The sequence below is a fragment of the Schistocerca cancellata genome, chromosome 9 (genome assembly GCF_023864275.1).
Source record: "Schistocerca cancellata isolate TAMUIC-IGC-003103 chromosome 9, iqSchCanc2.1, whole genome shotgun sequence".
Lineage (NCBI taxonomy): Eukaryota > Metazoa > Arthropoda > Insecta > Orthoptera > Acrididae > Schistocerca > Schistocerca cancellata.
In genome coordinates this window covers 242,921,797-242,949,139 of record NC_064634.1, presented here as the reverse complement: position 1 = coordinate 242,949,139, position 27,343 = coordinate 242,921,797, and positions in this window count along the sequence as shown.

Here is a 27,343-nt window from a genome sequence, read left to right as displayed (position 1 = left end):
TAGCTTTGGCGCAACTATTACGGGGCAAAGTAATAGCCATAGTCAGTTTGATCTTAATTATGTAAGGCAGTTTGTGCACCAAGGATAACGAAGCAGCTGCGTCCGCTTCTTGTGAGGAATATGAAGATGGCATCTGTTCTTTCGGACATGTCCGAAAGAACGGATGCCATCTTCATATCGTTTAAGGCTAACCGGCTGATGACATTCTTCAGTGTGGATGCATACGATCTTCCTGAACTCTTACGGGACTCGGAGGATTGTCTGTCACGAGTAATGGGTATAATGGCAGGGGCACTACGAATGTAGTGTCTGGACTAGAAGTTGAGAATGTGGGTCTCACGGGGAGCGTGCCGGCGATAAATCCCTGCAGTCTCACTATTCTCTGTGCCCTTGGCGGCTCAGATGGATAGAGCGTCTGTCATGTAAGCAAGAGATCCCGGGCTCGAGTCCCCGCCTGGGCACACACTTTCAATTGTCTCCGTTGATGTATATCAACGCCCATCAGCAGCTAATGCTATTGATTTAATTGTAATTTCTTGTGAGGAAATCTTATAAACTAGCTCACTCGTTGGAGGTACGTAAGTTCAGGTTGGTGAAGGGTGGAAATGTGGCTGAGTTTTAAGGGGACGGGCAGTAACGTCAGAGACAGTGCGCTTGCTGGCATCGTTTCACGGATTTACAGAGAAACGCCGCGAGGATACATACCTACATGAAAACGATGCGCAGTCATAAACCTGAAGTGATGGTTATTTCAAAGGTTCGCAGCGGTGTTTTTTTGCGGAGAACTGCATCCTTGTGGCAATGCACATAAGTTAGCAGTAAAATGGGTGGAGAGAAGATAATTGTATGAGAAACTAAGACTGCAGTCCGGAGTGTTGAAATAAATTAGGATTTGTAGCTTGAAGAACGAGTTGTCAGTTAATTACGTATAGCACCGCCGCAGCCGTCGTAAAGATCCTGCATGTGTGGAATGAGCAAAACGATGTCTTTCGCCAGCTGCCTGTCAGAGGAGATGCCGCAGTTGCCATTACTGTGACACCTGGAATCCATCACTATGCGAAATGAGATTCATATACGCCTCTCCTAAAACTCTAGTAATTGAGGCTTCCTCTGTGGGTAGGTTCATTGCTACTAAAACGATGATTTCTACGAACTTACACAACTGCCCAGAATGTTTGTTCACGACACAGTGTTGCAGCTAATTCAGCAGACTGAATTAACATCTCTTTCCAAACAGCAACATTTCCTAACAATTGTTCCACAATTTAAACTCTCAGTGCTTTCCACTCTAGAACTAATGACAAAATTTTCGTTTCTAATTGCCAGAATGTGTCGCAGGAAAAAGTTACACTTGTTGTCAGATGTAAGAAAAAATCAGCAATAACGTAACGGAAATGCTTATTACTTTTAAGTATACGCTAAAACCATCACCAGAGAATTACTCAAGCAACGCTGTACGGAATACGTTAATGCCATTGCACAGAACTACTTGCGCAGCGTATACAAAATGTGTTAATGTGGTTGCACAGAAAATCTCCATTCAAATGACTAAACTGCACCACCTAAACATTTTCAAACATTTATGCGTTTAAATCAAGATTAGCAGTGAGACAGAAATTTTACTAACCCAGAATTATCCGTTCTGATTAGACAATGTTTACAGAATTTTTGTTTGTTTAAAGTGTAAATCCTTTTTCTTATCTATTTACCTATTTCTGATCATACCGAGGTGACTAATTTATTAGTGTATTTTCTTATGTAAAAGTGTTATTTGTAAAATGTTCCCATTATGGAAGTTTGTGTAATGGTATAAATCATTGTAAATTAATTTCCACGTACTATACTCAGGTTAGAATTTAATGTAATGCATGTTGTAAACGAAAGAGGGAGACAGTTGAGAGTTTATAGTTGATGATGGAGTAAGCTGTGGTGAAAGTGTGTTAGTGTTAACAGTTGCCTGCCGTTGCGGCCGTGCGGTTCTAGGTGCTTCAGTCCGGAACCGCGCTGCTGCTACGGTCGCAGGTTCGAATCCTGCCTCGGGCATTGATGTGCGTTATGTCCTTAGGTTAGTTTGGTTTAAGTAGTTCTAAGTCTATGGGGCTAATGACCTGAGATGTTAAGTCCCATAGTGCTTAGAGCCATTTGAACCATTTTGTTAACAGTTTTATGGCAATTGGTAAAGAAGGAAAGAGGCGGAGTAATAATTTGAAAGAAGATTTGTAAAGAGGAGAATCAAAGACAGTGTATGTCGATGTATTAGAAAGTGAAGTTCGTTTTGAAATAGCCTGTTGCGTGTTTTAAATTGTCGTGGTGTCGGCACATAGCGGCAATGCTGTAGAACAGTAGGATGAATGCTGTATGGAGCTTTCGGTGATTTGTTGCACACAATAACGTTAGATATATTGTAGGAAAGCATGGATGCCAGAAGAACGTTGTAATGTGAAAATACAGGTCGTCTACATTCACAGACAATGCTACTATCAATAGTGTATCCATGCCTCTATCGGCTAGAATGACGATATTATATTTGTCTCTCCCTGTGTGGGAATCACAAAATGTGCGAGTTGAAGGGTTGTGGACTCCATGACATACATGAGTTTGGATCAGTGGTGGAGGTGTGCTCCGATAGCCTCTAAGTTGTTAAGGCGGCTGCTCACAGTAAGCTAAACATCTGTGTTCAGTCTGCCTTCTGCAGTGTAGCAGCATGCACGCCTCTGTTTACATCCTTGCCGCGTAGTTCGTGCTCAGGGTTGTTTGTGTGCTTCAGCTATCTTCACACGCTATATTTTCTTTCGAAGAAGACTGGGCTGCTATTATTTTAAATCGATATTGAAGATCAGTTTTACGAGTGAATATGAACATCCAAAAGCACATGAAAATGATAAATTTCTCAGAGATGATGTTAATATTGACTATAATGACTTTGTTGGCATAGACATATCCATAGTGAGCTGTGTGGCACATGTGAATTCAATTATGATACAGCACGGGACAGGATACTAAATGACACTAGGAGCAGTTCCAAGTTCCGACTTTTGGATGGCAATATTGGTGACATGTCTGTAGACCAAGAAAGACTTGGACTACGAGCAATATGTGTTTCTGAACTCCCGTTTAAACTACCTTCGGAGATGGTGATTTCTGTGCTCCGTCCATATAGAAAGGTGGTAAACTATGTGTCTGAGAGTAGTCTCTTATTACCACGTACCTGGTCCTCAAAGGAGTGTGTGAGATCTGTACTGAAGTGACCAACCATGTGCCGTCCTATTTATGTATTGGCGGGTGCTGCGTCATTGTAAAACATGATGGCCAGCCAGAGATGTGCTCGGGCTGTGGCTGAAAAGGACATGTTCACTCGGAGTGCATGTAGTGGGGGGTCATGCAATTGGCTCTTGAGGGTGCACTAGATAAGAACGCACGGATGATGCTTCTGCAAACGTATACTGGTGTCCAAAATTAAAGCAGCAAACGGCAACTTCACAAGGTTGCTTTTATTTTGCCACAAAACAGTATAAACAGGTGATTGCAAATTAGAAACAATGTAAAGAATACAGAGCACAATCAACTGCAACATGCACAACGGTAGACAAAAATGTAGACGGATTTGCACACCTCGTATTCTGTCAACTGGTTAATGTGCTCAGTATGGGATGTGACCACCTCTGGTACCAATACAGGCCTGACAACGATGGGACATGCTGTGAAAGATGTAACCAATCTCATGTTGAGGCAATGACGCCCATTCTTCCTGAAGAGCTGTTCACAAGTGTTGGAGAGTGATTGGTGGGTGCTGACGTGGTGCTACCCGTAACCCTGGTGCACCCCAGACATGCTCTATGGGATTCAAATCGGGAGAGCGATCAGGCCACGCCATGCTTGTAATATCTTCCATTTCAAAAAAAAAAACGTCAACCACCCATTCTCTATGAGGTCTAGCATTATCGTCTATCAGTACGAAGTCTGGGCCCACAGCACGTCACAACAATCACGAATGAGATCCCAAGACCTCCTCACGGCACCTAACAGCAGTTAAGTGTTGATGATTCAGTCACACAATTTCATGAAGAGGTTTTCGAGTGGTCCACATAATCCCTGCCCACACCATTAGGAATCCTCTTCGGTATCGGTCTCTCTCCACAATATTTGGGTCCCGAAATCGTGTTCCACATGCCCTCCAGATTCGAATTCGTCGACAATCACTTTCCAGACAAAAGCGGTACTCATCTATGAAAACAACATAGGCCCATTGTTCTACAGTCCAGGTGGCCTGTTGACGGCTCCACTCTAGACGTACCCTTCTATGAAGACACGCCAGAGGTAAACGGACGGCAGGTCTCCAACAATAAAGGCTACTCTGCTGAAGCCTTCTGTACACCGATCCGGGGGATGCTGAAAAGTCAAATGCCAGTTGCAGTGCAGTACTAACGCTGTACCGTCGTGCCCTTGCAGCCAAATAACGGTCCACCCTTTCTGATGTCGCACGTGGTCGGTCGTGTCCTGTCCGGCATACAGTTCCGGTCTCTATAAACTGTCACCTCATCCGAGATTCAACAGGACAGTTCACTTTGGCCACATCAGTCTGCGACTCTCCTGCTTCCTTACTTCCTACGGCTCTCTACAACAGAGAGTCTGTAGGCACCTTCTCTGTGCCATACTGCACTGCCTGTGACTGTGCACACAGCGGCTGTGGACGTGGGACTACTCTGCAAACACTACCCCGCTTGATAAGTGCCCTGACGTCATGGTTGGAGTGGTTGTTCATTGATCGGAGGGCAACATTCTGCGCAAAACACGATCGTAATCACATCTGTTAACAGTTTGTAGGATTATATCCTGAATTAGACACAGGACGGGGAAATAGCAGTTTGTTGCTTTAATTTTGTATGTCGAGATTCAGCGAAACGACTCGTGTCCACTGTCTGCAACGGATCAAACTACTGAACCTTTGCTGTCTGCAACTGTACATTAGAGAAATGTCGTCCACGCCTGTGTCACAGCTGTGCTGACTGATCATGCGGAGTTTGTAGTGGAGGGGGGGGGGGTGGGGGGTATGGACGTCGACTGCATGGTCGTGCCTAACGCCACTTTCATGTCTGAGCTTCGAGTCGCACTGGGGTCTTTAGATACTGAAGCACACATGCACAAACAATGGTCGCTGAAGACATGTAAGAAATGTTTGCCGGCCGCTGTGGCCGAGCCGTTCTAGGCGCTTCAGTCCGGAACCGCACTGCTGCTCCGGCCGCAGGTTGTAATCCTGCCTCGGGCATGGATGTGTGTGATGTCCTTTGGTTTAAGTAGATGTAAGTCTAGGGGACTGATGACCTCAGATGTTAAGTCCCACAGTGTTTAGAGCCGTTTCAACCCCATCAGACACCTGTCTGCCAAAATCTAAGGACGGTAATCATTCTCTCTGTCAAGACCTTCTCTCTTCTCAACAGCAACTGTTCGAGACTCCTTGATGTCGGTGGACTTCGAATATACCTTCGATTGGGTAAGCTACGACTATCTTGTGGTAACAGTGGAAATTAAGAACTATGGAAAGTTTGCTGATTTTTTTTATGGGGATATTCTCGAAAAAAATTGAGTAGCACCTCGTATGCCTCTGAAAGTGCTGTGCGTAATGTCTCCTACTTTGTAGTCGCTCTCCCTAAACAAGATACCATGCTGGAAGTGTATGATCACACAGTCTTCTTCCAACAGATGTTCTCCAGATTGCTCAATAGGATTTCGTGAGCTCCATGTCGCTGTTCTACGAAGTGTTTCCATTTAAGTTCCCCGGAGAGTTTCCGTGCGGCCTCCAGCCGCCTTAAGATGAGTAACAGTGAGTGGGTGATTGACCCCGACTCCATGTTGGTGTACTGGGAAACAGACGGAGTACTTGTACGCCTGTTGATAAATGTCCGTTGTCCCGTTTTCTGTGGAACATGCGACAAAGCCGTGCAAACCTACGGTGGAGTGGTCAACAGAGGTCAAAATATGCGTGTTCGTGACTATAGCAACTTTACACTGAATTCATGGTCCACAGAGCCTGAAGTAAATCAGGTGAAGAGCGACAGCATGAAATACGCCGGCCTCCGATGGGAACATAGGACCAAGGAATTTGAAGTACTCTCCTGGGAGTCAGAATTCCGGAAAACTTGGTGTTTGTGCAGATGCTAACCTTGATGGATGGCTAGGGGGGAGCTAAATAGAAGAAGTTGAGAGGAAGGGAAATTTTGTGGGGATTTGTTCACTTCCCAGAGCAGGCATTGGTCGGCACTGGGAAGCAACGCATAATTAACTCGACTTGCACTGCAATTGGCGTAAGTGATTTTGCTGGAGGGGAACTCAGACTAAGAGCGCACTGTGAGAAGTCTCCGTAGAGGTCTTCCGTTCCCAGCTTGCCTAGAGTGTGGATGTGGCGTTCTCGACTCAGCTATGTACTGAGCAAGATAGTTAGGAGTGGATAGATGAGCACAGCCTTGCAGCACCACGAGGTCGGCTGACGTCCACACAATGACGACGCTCCACCACGCTGAATTCGGTGATATTACGTCAGCTCCGGCCACTGATTAATTTGTCGGATCACGTCGGCAAAGTTTCCACGAGAGTTTCATGGGCCGTGTATTGTAGAATTCTTCTCACACTTCACATTACACATGGGTAAGTCGATAGGAATTACTTTTGATTTATCGTACTTTACTCCATGCAAACGCAATTTATTACCACTGCCTGTTAGGAGAGTCATGTAATGTGATGATTGAAGGTCATGAGTTGTGAAACGTCCCCTTTCAACAATTTATACATGACTGTGCTTAACCTGACACACAATATTATTTAGCGCAACGCAATCTGACTTTCAAAAATCCCTACAAAAGAATGGCCCTGACTAACATTAAACTATACCTTTCACATATAACTTACCCACAAAAATCTTCATTACTCGAACTACTGCAATACATCGAGCGCCGCTATTGCCAGCTAAATAAAAGATTGAAACTACAGAAGGCACTAACTACTGATAGGGATAGTTAGCAAATGAAAGATATTAATAGAGAACAAACAATGTATTTACCGTAATAGTCATAATATATATATCAGTTCATGACAAATTACAAAACTCCGCCATCTCTCTCCCCACATCCACCACTGCTGGCGGCTCACCTCCAACTGCGCAACGCTATGCGCTGTTCACATCCAGCTGCCGCTGCCCAACACTACAATGGCAGACAACAATGCAAACTAGCCACAGACTGCACACAGCACAGCCAGTGATTTTCATACAGAGAGCGCTACATGGCGGCGGCGCTACCAATATAAGAACCTAATCAGCCTACTTACATAAAGAAAACATAAACAGCCTACTTACATAGCCCCCATGCTCCCCACAAAAAAATTTACAAATTTTTTTGGGCAGTGGCCAATACAGATTTGAAAATTTTTTTCATAATTACAGTAAGAAAGATATCAAATGCACACACTTATTAATACAATGGTGGTCAAAAGCTAAAATTTTCTCACAGTCCATAAAGACAGTCCTGATCATTCATCATAATAGTAATTACAGTGTTTTTTACAAAGTCTCATTAGTAAAAGAAATTGCACACAGAAGTAGTGGATTTCCATGTAGTCTTGAAGAAGTAGTATTGTCCTTCCAACGGAAAGACAGTGCTGACTCTCGACATGCTGACAGGTAATGGGCCACAACAGAGCAAACCCACAGCAGAGTCATTCGACGTTTTGAAGAACATTGGTAGGTAGGTCATCACAGAGTAGACCCACTGTAGTCCTGGTAGAGATTACGGTATTGGTGGGCCACCAGAGGTGTAGACCCACTGCAGTCCTTGTAGAAATAATGGTACTGGTGAGTCAGCAAAGGTGTAGACCCATTGTAGTCCTTGAAGAAATAATGGTGTTGGTGGGTCATCAAAGATGCAGACCCACTGTAGTCCTTGTAGAAATAATGGTATTGGTGGGCCATCAAAGATGCAGACCCACTGTAGTCCTTGTAGAGACGGCCAGCAGCCATCTGTTGCAACTGTGCAGGTGCACAATCACCATTGAAGAGTCTTGCGGATAATATAGCAAGTCCATAAACCACCACTCATGCACTCACGAAGTTTTTTTTTCTAATTGTCCTTAGAACCAGCAGTGCTGTTATCCAGTCCCTTGCTGGATTATTAACACACGCGCAAACACTATCAATCCCTACTTCTCCATATACTATGACCAACAGAAACGTGTGCAGTGAAATGTAACTTACAAGTTACTTAATTTGATGAACTGGTGTCACTTACAATTTTAGAACATAAGAATACAATTACAAAGATACAAAATACATCATTAAAAACATAACAATACAGATAACATTTGTAGTAATACAGGCTTTACAACAGAATAGAAATCGACATATACATCAGTGTTACAGGAATTATGAGATAAGTAAATACATAAGAGAACAAACAATGTATTTACCTTAATAGTCATAATATATATATCAGTTCATGACAAATTACAAAACTCCGCCATCTCTCTCCCCACATCCACCACTGCTGGCGGCTCACCTCCAACTGCGCAACGCTACGCGCTGTTCACATCCAGCTGCCGCTGCCCAACACTACAATGGCAGACAACAATGCAAACTAGCCACAGACTGCACACAGCACAGCCAGTGATTTTCATACAGAGAGCGCTACGTGGCGGTGGCGCTACCAATATAAGAACCTAATCAGCCTACTTGCATAAAGAAAACATAAACAGCCTACTTACATAAAGAAAACATAAACAGCCTACTTACAGTTGAAATAAATCTCTGCTAATCGACTGCATCTGTTTCCAACTACGTAGTTGAAATCCCAAGTCACTTTCTTAATTAATTTTATGTTCAACATTTGCATCTGGTGTTCAATAGCTGAATATAACATCAATGTACACCCCTTTTTAATTAAAAGTTATCAATTCTGAATAAATTGATGTCAACACTGCCACCGCAGTTCAATCAGGAGTCACAGGGCCATATTACTTTTTTGCGTTATCCTATATTGTGGCAGTTTTGCACTCCCTGTTGATCTGTTAGTCAATTAGTTGGGGTAAACACACGCCAAACCCAGCTAAGTGATGGGTGGGGTGTTACATATGGCGGCCCTGCCAGGATACGATACTTTGGGATTTGTTAGGAAGTAGTCTTAAAAAAGGGAATTTTTCCACATGATCCATTGCTTAGCCATTTTTAATTGAAAAATGGGTGGCATTAGTTACAATAAGTTACATTGTCTTCTTCATGTGGTGTCCTTACAAATTGACATTTATTGGTGCCTCTGCATTGTATTTGTGAGTTGTTGGAGTACTTATGATGTGGAGTGCTGTAATCAGCCGATGATGAGCACACAGAACACAATCATTGGTACTAGCCTTTTTGGGGGAATTCTTTATGAACTGTTTGTCGGGTCATTGCTCACACCCAGTGTATCAATTTGTGTCCTGATATATGTTTTGTGTTATCTAATTATTGAGTGTAAGGGGTACCTGGGTTTTGAGTTTTCTTGTAACATAAAATTGCAAAGATAACGAGGGGAAAAGCCAAGACAACGGTAAAATATAATCAGACTGTTACTCGACAGAACATGGGTGATAGTAGGGAAAGCTCTACCGATGAGCATGACGAACGCGAGTTGCAACTTCCTGAAACTGCGTCTCATGATTGGTTTAGTCCGCTGAATAGCAAGGACGTTGATTCAGGCAGTGATACTGAGGGCTCGGGGGACTCAGGGAGTACAGGATTAATCCATAAGGATGGAAGATACAGCCTAAGAAGCCAGAGTGTGTTGGAACAAAACGGTGTCCGACCATTGTCAAACGATTCATTCACAAGTGACCTGACGGGGGTGCGGACACGGTACTTGTCTAGATATCGAAGGGTTCCTCAGAACAGAGGAGAAGAGTCGCATTTTCAACCACAAAAGGACGAGGATCAAAATGCGGCTACTCTCAACAACATTACGGAACTGTTGCAACAGATGCAAACGGTGAACTTAGAGCAGAGCGCCAACCTTAATGCCGAAATTAAAAAGGCGAATTCGGAGTTGAAAGAGCAAGTAAAAGAGGAGGTAAAGAATCTCGGCTTCAGAATAGAGAAAGAGATTGCCATCATCAAACGAACGGCAATTGAAGCCAAATTAATTGCGAAAGGTGCAAGGAAAATAGCGAGAGAAACTCGGGACTCCACGCAAAGCACAGCAAAATAGGAAAGGTCATGTTATCAAGGCTACAAAGCCGGATAAAACGTCTCGAAGAAAAGCAACAAGAGCAACCGGACATAGGGCCTAACGAGATGTTGAAAGAGGAGGTAGCGATATTAAAAAGAAATTTAGAGGACGAGGTAAAACGTCTCATTACAGAGACATTAGGAAAGGAGAAGGGTGTAATTACCCAGTCGACTGAACCGTCACTTGCCGGAACACAGATAACCGCTTGACGGTGTGACAAAGTCGACACTACAAGCAAGGGGAGCCACGCCTTGATTCACAGCTCTGAGGCAACGACCGAGGTAAACACGGACAGCGCGCAGCTGTCCAGTGAACACAATTGCTGTCGGCTGATTAGATGTACCGAACAACTGTCGAACATACAGAGGGGGAGAGATGACGATAGTGTGTCGAAACGAATTAGTCCACGTCCCGAAGTTCATACGAATCATAAGAACGGGCGAAATGATAACTGGAATGATGACCGGTTTGACTACAAGCATTTCGTATCAGTCTGAAAGATCCATCACTACAAGGACGAAGGTAAAAGCTTGCATCCAAAAACTTTTATGGGACAATTCGAGTTATCTTTGCCCCCACACTGGCAATTGATGTACCAGTTGGATTTTGTGTGCTCCCATATGGAGGGCGCGACCGCTGAGTACATGAGAAATGTAGCGAAGACGATCGTCTCGTTCGAAGAATTCAAAAATGCCTTCTTGGGCAAGTATTGGTCTAAAGAAACCCAAGAAAGGATTAAACAAGAAATTATGATGTCCAGAGATATGGAAGGCGCAGGGTACCGGAGTCCAGTCAAATATTTTGAAAATATGACAAAAAGGAACCAGTACCTAGACAACCCCTGTAGCGGTGCGGAAATCATCAGATTATGCTACATGGAACTTCCCATCTCGTATCAACAATCACATGCCGGTCGTTGTGGTAGCGATACTGAGGTATTTAAGGGCATGTAGCGCGAACTAGAGTTCGCATTTCAAGAGGAACAGGCGTGGGAGAAACGCCGACAGCGTGAACAAAATAACAACCGTCGCAATAATGGACCTCAGTGGGATAGTAGGCCAGTGCCGAACTACAACGGCCACAATCAAGATAAGAGTAATGGCAACTCGAAAAGAAGGTACACAGAAGATGAGCGACACTCTCCGGTGCAACATAATAAATTGCAAAGGACTTGGGGTGATAATCAGCAATCGGGAAGGAACAGGGTTAATGGTTACCAAAATAACAACCAGGAAAAGGTCGAAGTCCGCCCTCCGAAGCCTGGTCCATCCCACCTTAACGGACAGGATTAAGAATGACTCGACCAGAGCGCGGACGTAGTAAATATAGGTTTAGAATAAGGATTTTTTTAAAAGTCTTGTTTGTTGTGTATGTACTGATCTTAGTGGTAGAATGTCTCTTTTATATGTGCCTATATTTTGTGTTTTTATTATTAATAATGATATCTCGCCTCTCGATGTTAAAAAAGTAAAGTGCACTAGAGTATTTTGTAAAGACACGTGATTAAAGAATGGAAAACAAGTATTTCTGTGCGTACCCCTAGAAAAAGATTGGTTAGGAACTCTGTAAATTACAGAAAAGTTCCCCGTAATTATATCTCCATCATTGGAGAACATATTTAAGGTGGCCAGTCCCGTAGGTCGTTACCTGGACGCACCGACGCATCTCGTATGCCCCTGAATACGTAAGAGGTGGACAGCTATGCGCAGTTGCGTGAATTGGCGCACCCAGTGTATGTTAAAATGGACCGGATGTAATCATCTAGAGAGCGAACAGCAGCATGGATACGCCAGAAATACTTGTTGATACCAAGATAGTGTAACAACTGCGAGGGTGAGCAGTGAGCTATATTTATGTTGTGACATTATGACATTGCTAATCCGAAACATGTTCACAGACGTTATAAAACCATTCGTGACAAAAGGAGAAAACGGGAAGAAAATAGAGGAGAGAAGAAGTGTCGCAATAGAACACGATAAAGGACGCTATCCAAACTTCCAACAAAAAATCTTGGTAAGATTGACACATGTGTAAGTTTGTTGTGTTTTATATATGTTCGCAGGCACAATAAGACGGACGTCTGCCACATAGGGAATTCAGAAGAAAAAACAAGATTAGAGATAAAAAGTAGTAAATAGTAGATATGTAGTTGGGTTGGCCAACACCGTGTTAGTCATAGGCATTAGTAGCTAGAAATGGTGATGGGATCCTGTCCAGATAATATTGATCCCCTATCCCTTGATTGTGTGTGTGTGTGTGTGAACGACTGTGAAGCAAGTTGTCTTGTACATTTTTTATGTTTATGTATAAAAAATGTATGGTACTGACGGTTAAACATGAGCACTTTCCATGTACTAAAATTAGTTGTCTTAGTGTGCTAAGGTGGCGTAACTGAGCAAGAGGGAGTTGAAGCTAGGACACCTGGCACACCACACACGAGCTGACAAGGAACGAGGACGACCGCAATGAGGGGAACACATAGCTGACGATGATGATGGCATGCAGACCACTCCCTGAATCGACGGGGCCGGTGGTCAACTCAGCAGCCAAGGAGAGGTGAGATCCAGCACCTCTGTGTACGACAAAGAAGTCGGTCCTGCTCTCTGTACACGGTGCGGATCGGGGGCAGCAATGAAGAGGTCCGAGAAGGTTTCTATATTTGTTGCTCGCCATGTCAGGTGGAGGGACAGCCCAGCTGACCTTTTGTGCCTAATGACACCATCTTTCAGGACCTGAGCTAAAAAAAAAAAAGGCTCTCGTCTGATCACGGTCGCTCCCTTGCCCTAAAACGTCTATAGAAGGAGCAATGACATGTGGCTGAGCCGCGAGAGGTCACCGATCATAGATGCTCCGATGGGGTCTTGTGCCTGTCGGACAAGATGTCAACAACGAGCTCTTAGGTGAGAGCCATCCTGCAACAAGAAGATGCGGGCGCCTGTTGTGCCGTCTCCGTAATCGACGTTGCTCTCTTCTCAGCCGTTAGCCATCCCTTAACTTGCTAGTCAGAACTAATGTCACTTCCGTTCCTGCAAGAAACTTGTGCGTTGTGTGTGAGTGTGTCAGTGTGGATTCAAATGAATAACATGCGTACTCATTTCAACGAACGTACTCATTTGTTCTGTTTATGAATTATGTTATAAGAAGGTTATGATTTTATAAATGTGCCATTTGTTAAACCGTCATATATTTGTCATCCAATGTCTGTTTGTGTTAGAATAAGATTTCATATTTATACCTTGTTACAAATACACAACAGTGGTTGCTCAATACGCAATGATTCTTGTCATTTTGCTTGTGTTTTATATATATATATATATATATATATATATATATATATATATATATATATATATATAAAAGGTACATGTGTGTACACAATCCAGACACTGGAGTGGGCCAGACCTTGTTGAATTGTGTAAAGATGACACTTACACCATGCACAATACAAACGTCCAGAGACAGTGAGACACAACAAACCCTTTACTTTGAAAATGTCAAACGGGCATTCACATATAATCGAATGAGAGCAACAACTATCAACTTCACAAAATGTTTCACGAATATTGTTCATGTATGTTTTTAGTAATTTAAGTCGAGTAGGGATGGATAACTGAGAGTGAATGGACCCTAAGTTATAATTGCGGGTCTTGCCATTCAAATGACAAGCACAGAGGTGCTAAAACATGTATATTTGCCCTTTGTGACGTGTGTCCTTGTAATATGATTGTAGTTTTCTTTTGAGTACTCTGACCAATAATTGTCTCAGGAATCGGCAGAGATTAAAGTAAAATTAGGCTAAATAATGACCACGTCTTTAACAGTAAATCCAGTCATTGAAGGCAGGTACCCTAGGAATGAGTGGGAGTTTGCATCAGAGAGGAGGCAGTGGTAATCAATCGCCTGTAACTACTCATGCAAACGGGTTAAAAATACCAGTTATAGAGATATTAATTTTGTACCACAGGTGGTAGCACCATAGGAGTCATCACCTGTACTACAAAATTGATTTGAAGAGAGGGGCTATTTAAGATGGCAAGAACTATGCCCCTTACATGAAGTCATTAAAGATCAGCTAACTCACGTTGAGCGAACAGTAGGGCTGAACAAAATGACTGATAAGGCACAATGCGTCTTGTAGAGGGTATAGTATGGACATAGTGGAATAATTAATATCGGGTGATGGTTTTAAAGTAATTCAGACAACATGAAAACTTTGTGGAAACAAGTCGCTTTAGTTGACACTAGTTTACCCCAGGGAAGTATTTGACCGTGGCCGGCCGGGGGAGTGGCTAAGGGAAGCGACAATAGGCAGCTTAGGGCAGCTCAATCTCTGAGAAAGCGGTAACAGTGTGTGGCCTCCAGCCGCCTTAAGATGAGTGACAGTGAGTGCGTGATTGATCCCGACTCCATGCTGGTGTACCGGGAAACAGACAGAGTACTTGTATGCCTGTTGATAAATGTCCGTTGTTCCGTTTTCTGTGAAACTTGCGACAAAGCCGTGCAAAGCTAGGGTGGAGTGGTCAACAGAGGTCAAAATATGCGTGTTCATGACTATAGCAACTTCACGCTGAATTCACGGTCCGCAGAGCCTGAAGTAAATCAGGTGAAGAGTGACAGCATGAAATACACTGGCCTCCGATGGGATCGTAGGAACAAGGAATTTGAAGTACTCTCCTGGGAGTCAGAATTACAGAAAACTTGGTGTTTGTGCAGTCGCTAACCTTGATGGGTGGCCTGGGAGGAGCTAAATAGAAGAAGTTGAGAGGAAGGGAAATTTTGTGGGGATTTGTTCACTTCCCAGAGCAGGCATTGGTCGGCACTGGGAAGCAACGCATAATTAACTCGACTTGCGCTGCAATTGGCGTAAGTGATTTTGCTGGAGGGGAAACCGAGGCAAAGAGCGGACTGTGAGAAGTCTCCGTAGAGGTCTTCTGTTCGCAGCTTGCCTAGAGTGCAGACGTGGCGTTCTTGACTCAGCTTGCCTGAGAAAGAGTGAGCATCTCTGCAGTTTAGGACTTAGCAAAGGGAACGATTGAGCTTGGAGATAGGAAGTTTTGGTTCTGCTATGTACTGAGCAAGATAGCTAGGAGTGAATAGACGAGCGCAGCCTTGCAGAACCACGAGGTCGGCCGACGTCCACACAACGACGGCGCTCCACCACGCTGAATTCGGTGATATTGCGCCCACTCCAGCTACTGAATAATTTGTTGGATCACGTCGGCAAAGTTTCCACTAGGGTTTCATGGGCCATTCTTCTCACACTTCACATTATGCCTGGGTCAGTCGATAGGAATTACTTTTGATTTATCGCGCTTTACTCCACACAAACGCAATTTATTACCACTGCCTGTTAGGAGAGCCATGTAATGTGATGATTGAAGGTCGTGAGTTGAAATAAATCTGTGCTAATCGACTGCATCTGTTTACAATCAAGTAGTTGACACCCCAAGTCACTTTCTTAATTAATTTTATGTTCAAAATTTGCATCTGGTGTTCAATAGCTGAATATAACATCAATGTACACCCCTTTTTAATTAAAAGTGATCAATTCTGAATAAATTAATGTCAACACTGCCACTGCAGTTCAATCAGGAGTCACAGGGCCATATTACATTTTTGCGTTATCCTATAGTGCGGCAGTTTTGCACTCTCTGTTGATCTGTTAATCAGTGAGTTGGCGTGAACACACGCCAAAACCAGCTAAGTGACAGGTGGGGTGTCACAGTATAAAAACCTATGTTATACTGTAAACGGGTAAATTCATGAATTGCTTTGTTATAACATAAGCATGGTTTGTATTTACAGTAAGCTACTTAATACATGTTACTTTTAGGCCGCTACATATTATCCAATCATGAGCATAATAGCCTATTTTATTTACCACTATTTCTAGGCTTTAATAGCTTTTTTCATATGTACATAATGTCCAACAGGTATACAGGGTGAAAAGAATTTAAACCGACAAACTATGGGAGGTTGTAGGGGACATCAAAACAAATATTTTTTCCTAATGTCATTTTTTCCTATGAGGATTATTTAAACCGGTGGAGGCCGTATTACGCTCTTCAGTTGTTAGAGGCCGTATTACGATCTTCAGTTGTAGGCAACTGCTGTCCACCAGTGTAGTAGTGCATTGTCTCTGTTTACTAATGGAGCGACACACCTGGATACACCTGGAGTGAGTACACTGATGTGGTTGGTGCGTACTATGTAGCGCACCACAACGGACGAGCCGCACAGCGGGTTTATCAACAACAATATCCTAATCGCCGTATCCCGCACCATACGACCTTTGCTGCTGTGTACCAACATCTGCGTGAGACCGGGTCATTTAGCACATTACCTGGATAGGGACGCTGTCGCGCGGTAAGAACGCTAGGATTTGAGGAAGCTGTCTTGCAGCATGTGGAGCGGGATCCTTCAATCAGCACTCGTGCAATTGTACGTAACATGGGGACGAATCAGACGAATGTAAGAACAGTCCTTCGAGAGAAGTTGTTACGTCCATTTCGCTTACAGCGTGTCCACAACCTGGAACCAGTTGATTATCCACCCACAACACAGTTTTAGCAGTGGTACCGGGAACACTGTGAAATGTATCCTACATTTCCATCCTCTGTGTTGTTTACCGACGAAGCAACGTTCGGGCGTGATGGAGTCTTCAACATGCACAGTTCGCATGTTTGGAGTGAGGATAACACACATGCCACAGTTACTAGAGCTCATCAAGTGTGGTTCTTCGTCGGTGTTGTTGGGAACTGTTTAATTGGGCCGTATCTGCTACCTAGGCCATTAAATGGCATACACTATTACAATTTTCTCGCCAGAGCACTGCCAGAATTGCTGGAAGACGTCCCACTCCCTACAAGACAGTGCATGTGGTTCCAGCATGACGGGGCGCCGGCACATTTCAGTCGTCGTATGCGTCGATTTCTGGACCGACGGTTCCCAGAAACGTGGACTGGCAGATGTGGTTCTGTACCATGGCCTGCTCGATCCCCAGATATGTCCCTTCTGGGCCTTTTTGTGTGGGGAGAGATGCATATCTTGTTTACGCAACTCCTGTTGCATCAGAAGAGGATCTGGTTGCCTGGATAGTAGCAGCAACAGGAACAGTTCAGGATGATCCTTGGGTTTTTGCCCGTGTCAGACAGAATATAGTCCGACGGTGTAACCTTTGTTTACGTGTCAATGGAGGTATTTTTGAAATTATACTGTAATTGAAATTGGGTTGTGTTAATGTGTGGTCTCTCGGTCATACAAGAATCGAAAAGTGTTTGTTGGTTTAATTAATTTGTCGCCAGAGGATCTTCCTGTACCGGTTTAAATAATCCTCTTAGGAAAAAATGACATTAGGGAAAAATATTTGTTTTGATGCCCCCTACAAACTCCCAGAGTTTGTCGGTTTAAATACTTTTCACCCTGCATGTTACCATTTATACTAGCTTTGGATGAATCAATAAACACCTCCCGTCTTCCTTTTTGTATTCAATACTAAACTCATTCATCAGACTGGGAATGTCTGAGCAGTACACTAAATCACATTCTTCTTGAAAAAACTTGGAATATTGCTGCTCTCTCTTTCTATAAATTTATATGCTGGTTCCAACTGCCAATAAGTTCTTTTCTTTTAATCTAGAGCCAAGCAATTCAGCTTTTTCTTTCGTTAAGCCCAGATTCCTAACCAAATCGTTAAGCTCGGTCTGAGTAAACAATTTGGGCTCTAGACTTTCTGTATTACAATGAAATTCATCATCATCTGGTTCATGTAAATCACATTGTACAACAGAAAATACTTCTGTTGGAATATAATTTAAATTATCTGGAGGTTCAGGAACTGGCAAATCTACACCATGCCCTACTGGTCGGATGGCGGACTGAAGGTTAGGGTAGCTCATTACCTTCTTGTTTTTCGAATTTTGACCAGTAATATCAACACTGAAAAAGTATCAATCATCGGAATCATTACTTGGCTCCCTCCATATCATAGGAACAGCAAATCTAACGGCTTTTTTCTCCTTTTTGGACAATTTTCTCAGATGTCAACTCACACATAACATACCTTATGTGGCGCCCAAGATTTATCTTGATCATCAAGTTTAGATCAAAAGTATGATAGATAAACCTTTTTCACAAAGTGTGTAATGTTTCTTTGGTGTTTTTAATCATAGATTCGTCACAAATATAACAGGAACTTCAGTAGAGTTTTTACAACCACGATTAGACATTGTACTGAGCACATGTACAGGAAACGGGAAAGTTACGTCAGGTTGACAGTAAACAAAACACCATCTGTTAACAGAAAAATAGAATCCACCTTTTTCGACAGCATATGTTTTTCAGCAGTGCTGCCAACGTCATCTACATTCATTACACCTCTTTTAAATTATTTTAACTATATAAAAGCTGTTAAATTCTTTAAAAATTCGCTTGATTTAATAAATTTAATTGTGAAATGTGAGGAAATGGTGGATGATACGGTTTTCTAAGTATCATATTCGGATTTCCCACCATAAAAAAACATAAGAATAAAGTATTTTCAGCAAAAAAATTATTCCATCGTTGGCCTGTGATATTGTTGTTTGGCGTTATCCTGTTTACCAACAAGGCTTACGCGTACTTTCTTCGTGCTGCCTATACTGGTCCGTGCACACAATAAAAATCTCGAAAACTTACAAAAATCTGAAGTATTTGATCTAACCAGTCCCCAGTCGTTGGAATCTGCGCGGAAAAATTCGAGTATTTACCTTGGTCAAAGTGGGAAACTACTGCTACTGGAGCACAATAAAGGCGAATATGCTCCTGTTTAAAAGACTCTGGCTGAAAAGTGGGTTACCAGCTGCGCCATTCTGCCTTCCTCAGCTTCTTTAAAAAGTTTCCCGAGACATTTGGCATGCGAACATTATTGCGCTCTTTTTTAAGATGCAGCTCACATCTCACTCCCACAAGCTCCCCTAACTGCAACTCGCTCACATATTATTCCGTCGCTTAAGTTGCTCACATCGATCCACTCTCTTTGTACGTATCTTTTTAACTCTCGGTTTCTTCTGTCTCATAGGCAAAGTATCCCTCGTTCTGTCCGACTACTACTAGGTCCTCTCACTGTGACTGTCTCCCTCCTGCTCTCTCTTACTGCTAGCACCTCACACCTTCCTGCTGTCTCTTCTCATTATCACTGCCTCTCTCTTCCTCGTTATCATAGACTCGGCCTCTCATTAGCACTGGTTCTCACCCACTTCCACTTCCTCTCGCACTGACTCTGTCTCCTTCATTCTTTCCCTAGCGTTCTACTGTCACTGTTAACTACATTCCACTGTCACTGTGTCGCTCGCTTTCTCTCACACTGCCATTGTCTCCTTCGCTCTTTCTATACCACAACCACTGTTTACTGTCTTCCACTATTTAATAATATTCAGCCTTTTTTCCAGCTGCCACTGTCTCCTTATACCTCAGCAAAAATAAAAACAAAAAAATTAAGAAAATAAAATAATTATTGTTTTTTTCCTCTGGTTCATATTAACAGAATCTTCCGTCGGTTCTTGGTAGAACAACATTATAATAATAAATGAAAAGCACCAGTTTGCTTTTGTTCTACAATATTATTTTTATTGCTAACCGGTTTTCGGCTTACAAGGCCATCTTCCCCTCTCCTAAACTTCATATAATCATCTTTGTTGTTCATTACTTCCCACACTCTCCTACATATTCCCATTTTCCTGTAGTCATTAAGTTGTTTTATTTGTTGCAGTTGTCTTTGTATTCCACATATGCTGTAGTTTCAATAGTTAAGGGTTTGCTTTTAACTTGTACTTGTATTACTGTCCATGTTTAACTCCCCTTGTAGTTGTCTCATCAAATACTGTTCTTATTTTACTTTGCTCATTTATTTAATGTAAACTGGTATACAGCCACTGCTTTGATTATAATGTTAATGTTAAAATGCAGTACCACCATACTCTCAAACTGTAGGTTCCCTCTAACACCTCAATTTTCCTGCATTTATTAGTTTCTGTTTATCGTACTGATATGGCTTAAGTTCCTCGTGTATTCTGTATTTACATTGACAACTGTCTCTTCTTTTTTAATTGGTTGTGTATCACTCTCCATGTTTCATACCTCTTGATGCAGGCTTGCCTAGTACTAATTTTATCTTATTTCAATAGTTTTGTTTATCAATAGAAACTGTTATGTAGGCATGCTATTCTTATTTTGTGCTAAAGGTTTTCCTGTCAACTCCATTGTTATTTATGTACTGTTCAGTTTCTACTATTTCATTGCAAAGATGTTACTCACTGTATGTTTCTACTTCACTCTAGATGTGTTACTTCTCTTCCAATGTTGTCTGCTAACATTTAACTTCTTTGGTGATAATACTCAGTAAATGCCTGAAGATGGCCTTGTAAGCCGAAAACCGGTTAGCAATAAAAATAATATTGTAGAACAAAAGCAAACTGGTGCTTTCCTCTGGTTATTTATTACTCATACCTCTGCAATCTGTATTTTGACATGGCAAAAGCTGTACCGGACAGCTGCCAAATCTCACACAGTCTGTAGAAGATGAGTTTGCAGGAATTTTATTCGTCGACTTCATCAGCAGCTTTTGGCACAGTCGATCATCTGATACTAACAGCCAAGGTCTACAATATGGCCAAGGATGTTAGCCTAACTAAGCTGATCGCTACTCCTCTGCAGAATCTGAAATACTCCGACGACTTCCAAGAGCAGCGTAGTCGAGGAAGACTACAGAGAAACTTGTATGCTTGTGACCTTGCTCTTGGCACCCACAGCACAGATTTTGAACAGTGGAGAACACCTTCACGAATTCCCTTAAACAACTTTCCAGATACTACAACACTAACCATCTTAAACCACATCCCACAAAGACACAAATGGTCGCAAATTAAAGATAGTATGATCAGGTGTCGGACTGGAACACTGTGACACCGCAAAATATTTATGAGTGGCTATTGATACTCGTAAATCTCTTACTTTCAAGAAGCACTGCATGAACTGCGAGTGAAAAATTTCCACCAGGAACAATCTTCTATAGAAACTGACAGATCATAGTGGGTTTAGTCAACCTGAAACTCTACGAACCTGTGCAATGGCACTATGTTACTCTGCGGTAGAATATGCGTGCCCTGTTCGGTATAATTCAACACAGGGGTGAATAGGTGGACATAGATCTCGATGATACCTGCAGGATCATAATAGGCTGCTTGAAATCCATTCCATTGAATGGCTTTGCCGCTTCACAGAATTAGCAGCACTACCTCTTCGAAGAGAAATAGCTACGAAAGAAAGTGGAATAGAAGAGAACGATCCTCCACATTGGCACGAACCGCATGCGCAACGACTGAAGTCGAGAAGGTCATCAGCGAACATGCGATTTGTTTTCATTTCCTGCTTCGCAAGTCAACATCGATTTTACGATAAACACACTCTTAACAATTACAAAGAGGAAACATACTGCAAATTCTCATTATGGTAATTCATCAACGTTTCAGTGGTGATACCAAACTTTATTTGTAATAAAGCCTTATCTTTATTAACTGCGAGAAACCTGCTACTGCTGTGAATACATGTATGTACATGCCAAGCACTGATAAAGTAATTTTCTTCCCATCATTTGAAATACAAAACAGCTTAGCTTTTCTTATTTTGTTTCTGAATCGTCATCGCTGTTCAGGTGTGCTCTCACTATTAACTGCACAGAACTGAAATATTGAAAGTTGAGTACACTGGAACCACAGCACATCTTTCGTCGGTATTTCGTCGGGCCTAATTACTTTACCGTTTTTCGTATTTTTTTAGTGTGAGCTTTAATTCTTATTCGTTTATAACTCCCAATGAGCCTTGAGATGATTGTAAATCAAAGAGTGCTTCTTGAAAAACTCATTGTTTAACATTTTTTTACACTATTCGAACCTTTTTCATAACTGTCCGTACAGTAAGCTAACAGTGTTCCAAAACAATTTTTGAGGTATCAGTTGTGTTTTGTTCTTTTCATACGATTATTTTTACATCTAGCAATTTTGAAAATTTCCTTATCTGTTTAACCTGTTTCGAGTCTGATTTAGACGCGATGATTGGGTGTTGGCCCACTTTCGAGAGAGCAATCAGCTTCTTGGCCTCCATTTTGGCTTGTATATAGGCAAGGTGGTCGCATTCTGCTTTTGATGTCTGCCACTCTTTGAAACTCATTTTTCTTGTTACAAGTTTATTTTTTTATTTTTATTTATTTATTTTGCATCGTTGTTTCACCAGCTTGGTCTTCTGTTTATTACCTAGTACTTCGTTAGCTGTTGTTATTATACAGGGTGAACACGGTAGATGGCGTTGACGTCTGAAAATTCCTCTGTCCACGTGTCGTACCTGAAGCCCACAGATGACGATTATGAAGATTAATTATGCCAGATCTGATAGTCAGTGCTTCGTCAGTGAACATGACTGATGGCAGATATGAATTTTTGGTAGCAAAATAAAATCGACAAACTGCAGGGACGAATGTGTGCCTGGAAAGGCATCGTTGCCACGGAGATGGCGCTGACGAAAGACAGTTCATCTGAGCACATGCCGTGTCTTTCTTGTGTTTTACAGGTCAAAAGGGATAGCAGCGGTTGTCATGCTGGATGCACGTAATCGTACTTTGGCTTACACCATAACGGTGGGCCACTTGTCTGGAGCTTGTACTAGCGTTCGTCTCAACGTCCTATAAAACCCGGTCCTCCAATTCTGGTGCACAGTCCGCCCCCTCTCTGCACGTCCGTCTATCCGAAGGGACCCATGATTACGCAAGCTCCCAAAAAGGGCTTGAAATGTTATGTGATGTGGTTGGAGTCAGTCAGGGTTCTTGTTTTGGTATAGCCGTGCTGCCTCTCGACCACTTCCATCTACTTGATCATACACAAACACCAATTCAGCTTGTTCCCGGCGTGAATACCGGACCACTCTGCTGCTTACAGTGTGCTACGTCAATCTCACAGCCTGCAAGACACAAGGAACAAACGACACGAGATCAGAGTAACTGTCATTCGCCAGCGCCATCTACCGTGGCAATGATGCATCTCCACACACATGCTCAGAAGATCTTTTTTCCTCCATCCCAAGTCAGGAAACTGTCCCTGCAGTTTGTCGGTTTTATCAATGTTGGCCCTGTATAGCTGTGGAAATCATCCCAGACAATGTTGGTGTCTTGCCCATTGATGTCATACTTTCCATGTATTCAATAGCCTATTAGATGGCATCGGTATTTCTTGGGGCTTTGGAGATTAAACAGTTTTATTGGTATAATTTTTTTCTGCTGTATTCCAAAGCGTCATTTTTAAGCATGGGGCCAAGAGTCGGTGCTATGATATTAGTGACTCGCCTGTAATCATCTTGGAGTCCTTAGGCACTTATGAAGGAGATGCTGCAATTTATGTAATGTTTTTGTGGGGAACACATGTACCGTTTGTGCGTGCTGACATATTCGTCACTTTCTTTCGAAGAAGTTATTAATGATTGGCATGTTAAAGATATTTGTAACCTCCAGAATATCTTCGCCCTTGTATTGGAGTGGCCGAAACCATATTTTCCGTCGTTTAACGTAGCATATTATTATGAGCTGACATTCGTTGCAGTAAGGCAAGCAGCCATTTGATACGGTGGCTGCAGGATGGCTATGTTTTTTGTCGCTTTGCTCAAAGCGCAGCTGACGCTACCTGCGGTGGGAACTGCATGGCGTAACAGTCAGTGAATGCGAAGATTCATACCCTCTACGTATCTAAAGAATCCATATTAGTTATTATCCGATTTTGTTCAAATTTGGTATACAGCCTTTTGTTATTAATGGAATATTGCTGTCAAAATTTCCGATTTTTTTTTTTGTTATAGTTCTGGAGATAAAGAAAATTACCTAAAAGACCTTAAACCAATGCCTGTATTTTTAAAATCATGTTAAGAACAAATGCAGACTGACTTTCATTATCCTTTGAAGCCAAAACAAAATTACCAGTGCATAAAAATCAATTAATTAGAATTTTCTTTTTGTTGTGGTCTTCAGTCCTGAGACTGGTTTGATGCAGCTCTCCATGCTACTCTATCCTGTGCAAGCTTCTTCATCTCCCAGTACATACTGCAACCTACATCCTTCTGAATCTACTTAGTGTATTCATCTCTTGGTCTCCCTCTACGATTTCTACCCTCCACGCTGCCCTCCAATGCTAAATTTGTGATCCCTCGATGCCTCAGAACATGTCCTACCAACCGATCCCTTCTTCTAGTCAAGTTGTGCCACAAACGTATCTTCTCCCCAATCCTATTCAATACCTCCTCATTAGTTACGTGATCTACCCACCTTATCTTCAGCATTCTTCTGTAGCACCACATTTCGAAAGCTTCTATTCTCTTCTTGTCCAAACTAGTTATCGTCCATGTCTCACTTCCATACATGGCTACACTCCATACAAATACTTTCAGAAACGACTTCCTGACACCTAAATCTGTACTCGACGTTAACAAATTTCTCTTCTTCAGAAACGCTTTCCTTGCCATTGCCAGTCTACATTTTATATCCTCTCTACTTCGACCATCATCGGTTATTTTACTCCCTAAATAGCAAAACTCCTTTACTACTTTAAGTGTCTCATTTCCTAATCTAATTCCCTCAGCATCACCCGACTTAATTTGACTACATTCCATTATCCTCGTTTTGCTTTTGTTGATGTTCATCTTATATCCTCCTTTCAAGACACTGTCCATTCCGTTCAACTGCTCTTCCAAGTCCTTTGCTGTCTCTGACAGAATTACAATGTCATCGGCGAACCTCAAAGTTTTTACTACTTCTCCATGAATTTTAATACCTACTCCGAATTTTTCTTTTGTTTCCTTTACTGCTTGCTCAATATAGAGATTGAATAACATCGGGGAGAGGCTACAACCCTGTCTCACTCCTTTGCCAACCACTGCTTCCCTTTCATGCCCCTCGACTCTTATAACTGCCATCTGGTTTCTGTACAAATTGTAAATAGCCTTTCGCTCCCTGTATTTTACCCCTACCACCTTCAGAATTTGAAAGAGAGTATTCCAGTCAACATTGTCATAACCTTTCTCTAAGTCTACAAATGCTAGAAACGTAGGTTTGCCTTTTCTTAATCTTCCTTCCAAGATAAGTCGTAAGGTCAGTATTGCCTCACGTGTTCCAACATTTCTACGGAATCCAAACTGATCTTCCCCGAGGTCGGCTTCTACCAGTTTTTCCATTCGTCTGTAAAGAATTCGCGTTAGTATTTTGCAGCTGTGACTTATTAAACTGATAGTTCGGTAACTTTCACATCTGTCAACACCTGCTTTCTTTGGGATTGGAATTATTATATTCTTCTTAAAGTCTGAGGGTATTTCGCCTGTCTCATACATCGTGCTCACCAGATGGTAGAGTTTTGTCATGACTTGCTCTCCTGAGGCCATCAGTAGTTCTAATGGAATGTTGTCTACTCCCGGGGCCTTATTTTGACTCAGGTCTTTCAGTGCTCTGTCAAACTCTTCACGCAGTATCATATCTCCCATTTCGTCTTCATCTACATCCTCTTCCATTTCCATAATATTGTCCTCAAGTACATCGCCCTTGTATAAACCCTCTATATACTCCTTCCACCTTTCTACTTTCCCTTCTTTGCTTAGAACTGGGTTGCCATCTGAGCTCTTGATATTCATACAATTTTCTTTTGTAACACTTTAATCACTAGGCATTACGAAATACAAAAATAGGTCAAAATTTGATTATATTTTGTTGGGTGAATGCGTGAGAATGATTGAGAGAGTGTATGTGGGACATACGTTACAACTTAATATGTCAATTTTCATAAAACCTTGTACGTATGTGGGACATACGTTACAACTCAATATGTCAATTTTTGATGAAACCTTGTACAAATAGATCGTGGGAAAGTTATGGTGCAACCATGATTCATATGATGTTTGGTGGTGTGAGCTTGCTTTTGTATAAAACAGTCCAGAATGAAAGTTAGGGACGGAATAAGTTTATTTATCAATTTGGAGAATAATTCATAATTCGCTTATTTTGATTAAAGAATATACTAGAAATTGAAGTTTTAATGACATTAATTACTATCAGATTATTAATTGGATAAGGCAGGTTTACCGCGAGAATGATCTGGAAGGAACATTCTGATTGGTCGTTTAGATCAACAGCCAATCACTTCTGTCACGTTGAACGATTCTCTTCTGTCGTCGTTGGTCCCGTTCTTGCAGGATCTTTTTCCGGTTGCAGCGATGTTGGAGATTTGATGTTTTACCTGGTCCCTCATATTCATGGTACACTCGGAAAATCCCGCTTCATCGCTACCTCGGAGATGCTGTGTCCAATCGCTCGGGCACCGACTATAACAACACGTTTAAACTCACTTAAAACTTGATAGCTTGCCATTGTAGCAGCTGTAACCGATCTAGGCTAGGCGCAAATTGAGACGCGTATAGCACGTATGACGTGACACGACACTATAGCGCTACACGCACGTGCCGCACGGGTCCAGCGCATATTGCGACGCGTACACCATGCTTAGCACGCGCCGACTGTCGACGCTCTGCGCTGACAGAACCGAAGCACGTGCAACCTGTTATCTTCCTCAAACGATTTTACAGAAACTATTCACTGAAAATATTTGATTTTTGCCTTACTTGTAGCGTTATATGTCAGCTTCGTGGCGAAGTGTCCATCATCTCGCTAACGACCATTCTTATAGTGATGTACACATTTTAGTAAGACACTACGCAAAACTCAAAAAGTTTGCAACGAAAATTAGGGATCGCTATGATTTTGCGTAGGGTGTTTGAGGTTTGCTGATGACATGGTCCTTCTAGCGACAGGGGAAAAAGAATTACAGGATTTGGTGGACACCATTGCAACTAACGGAAAAAAATATGGAATGAAAATTAACACAAATAAAACAAAAGTATTGGCACTAGGAGGAAATAAGGAAATAAAAATTATGCTGAATGGAGAAATACTAGAACAGGTGCAAAATTTTAATTATCTTGGAAGCAGGATAGACACCGACTGGAAGTGCACCACAGAAATTAAAACAAGGGCAGCAATGGCA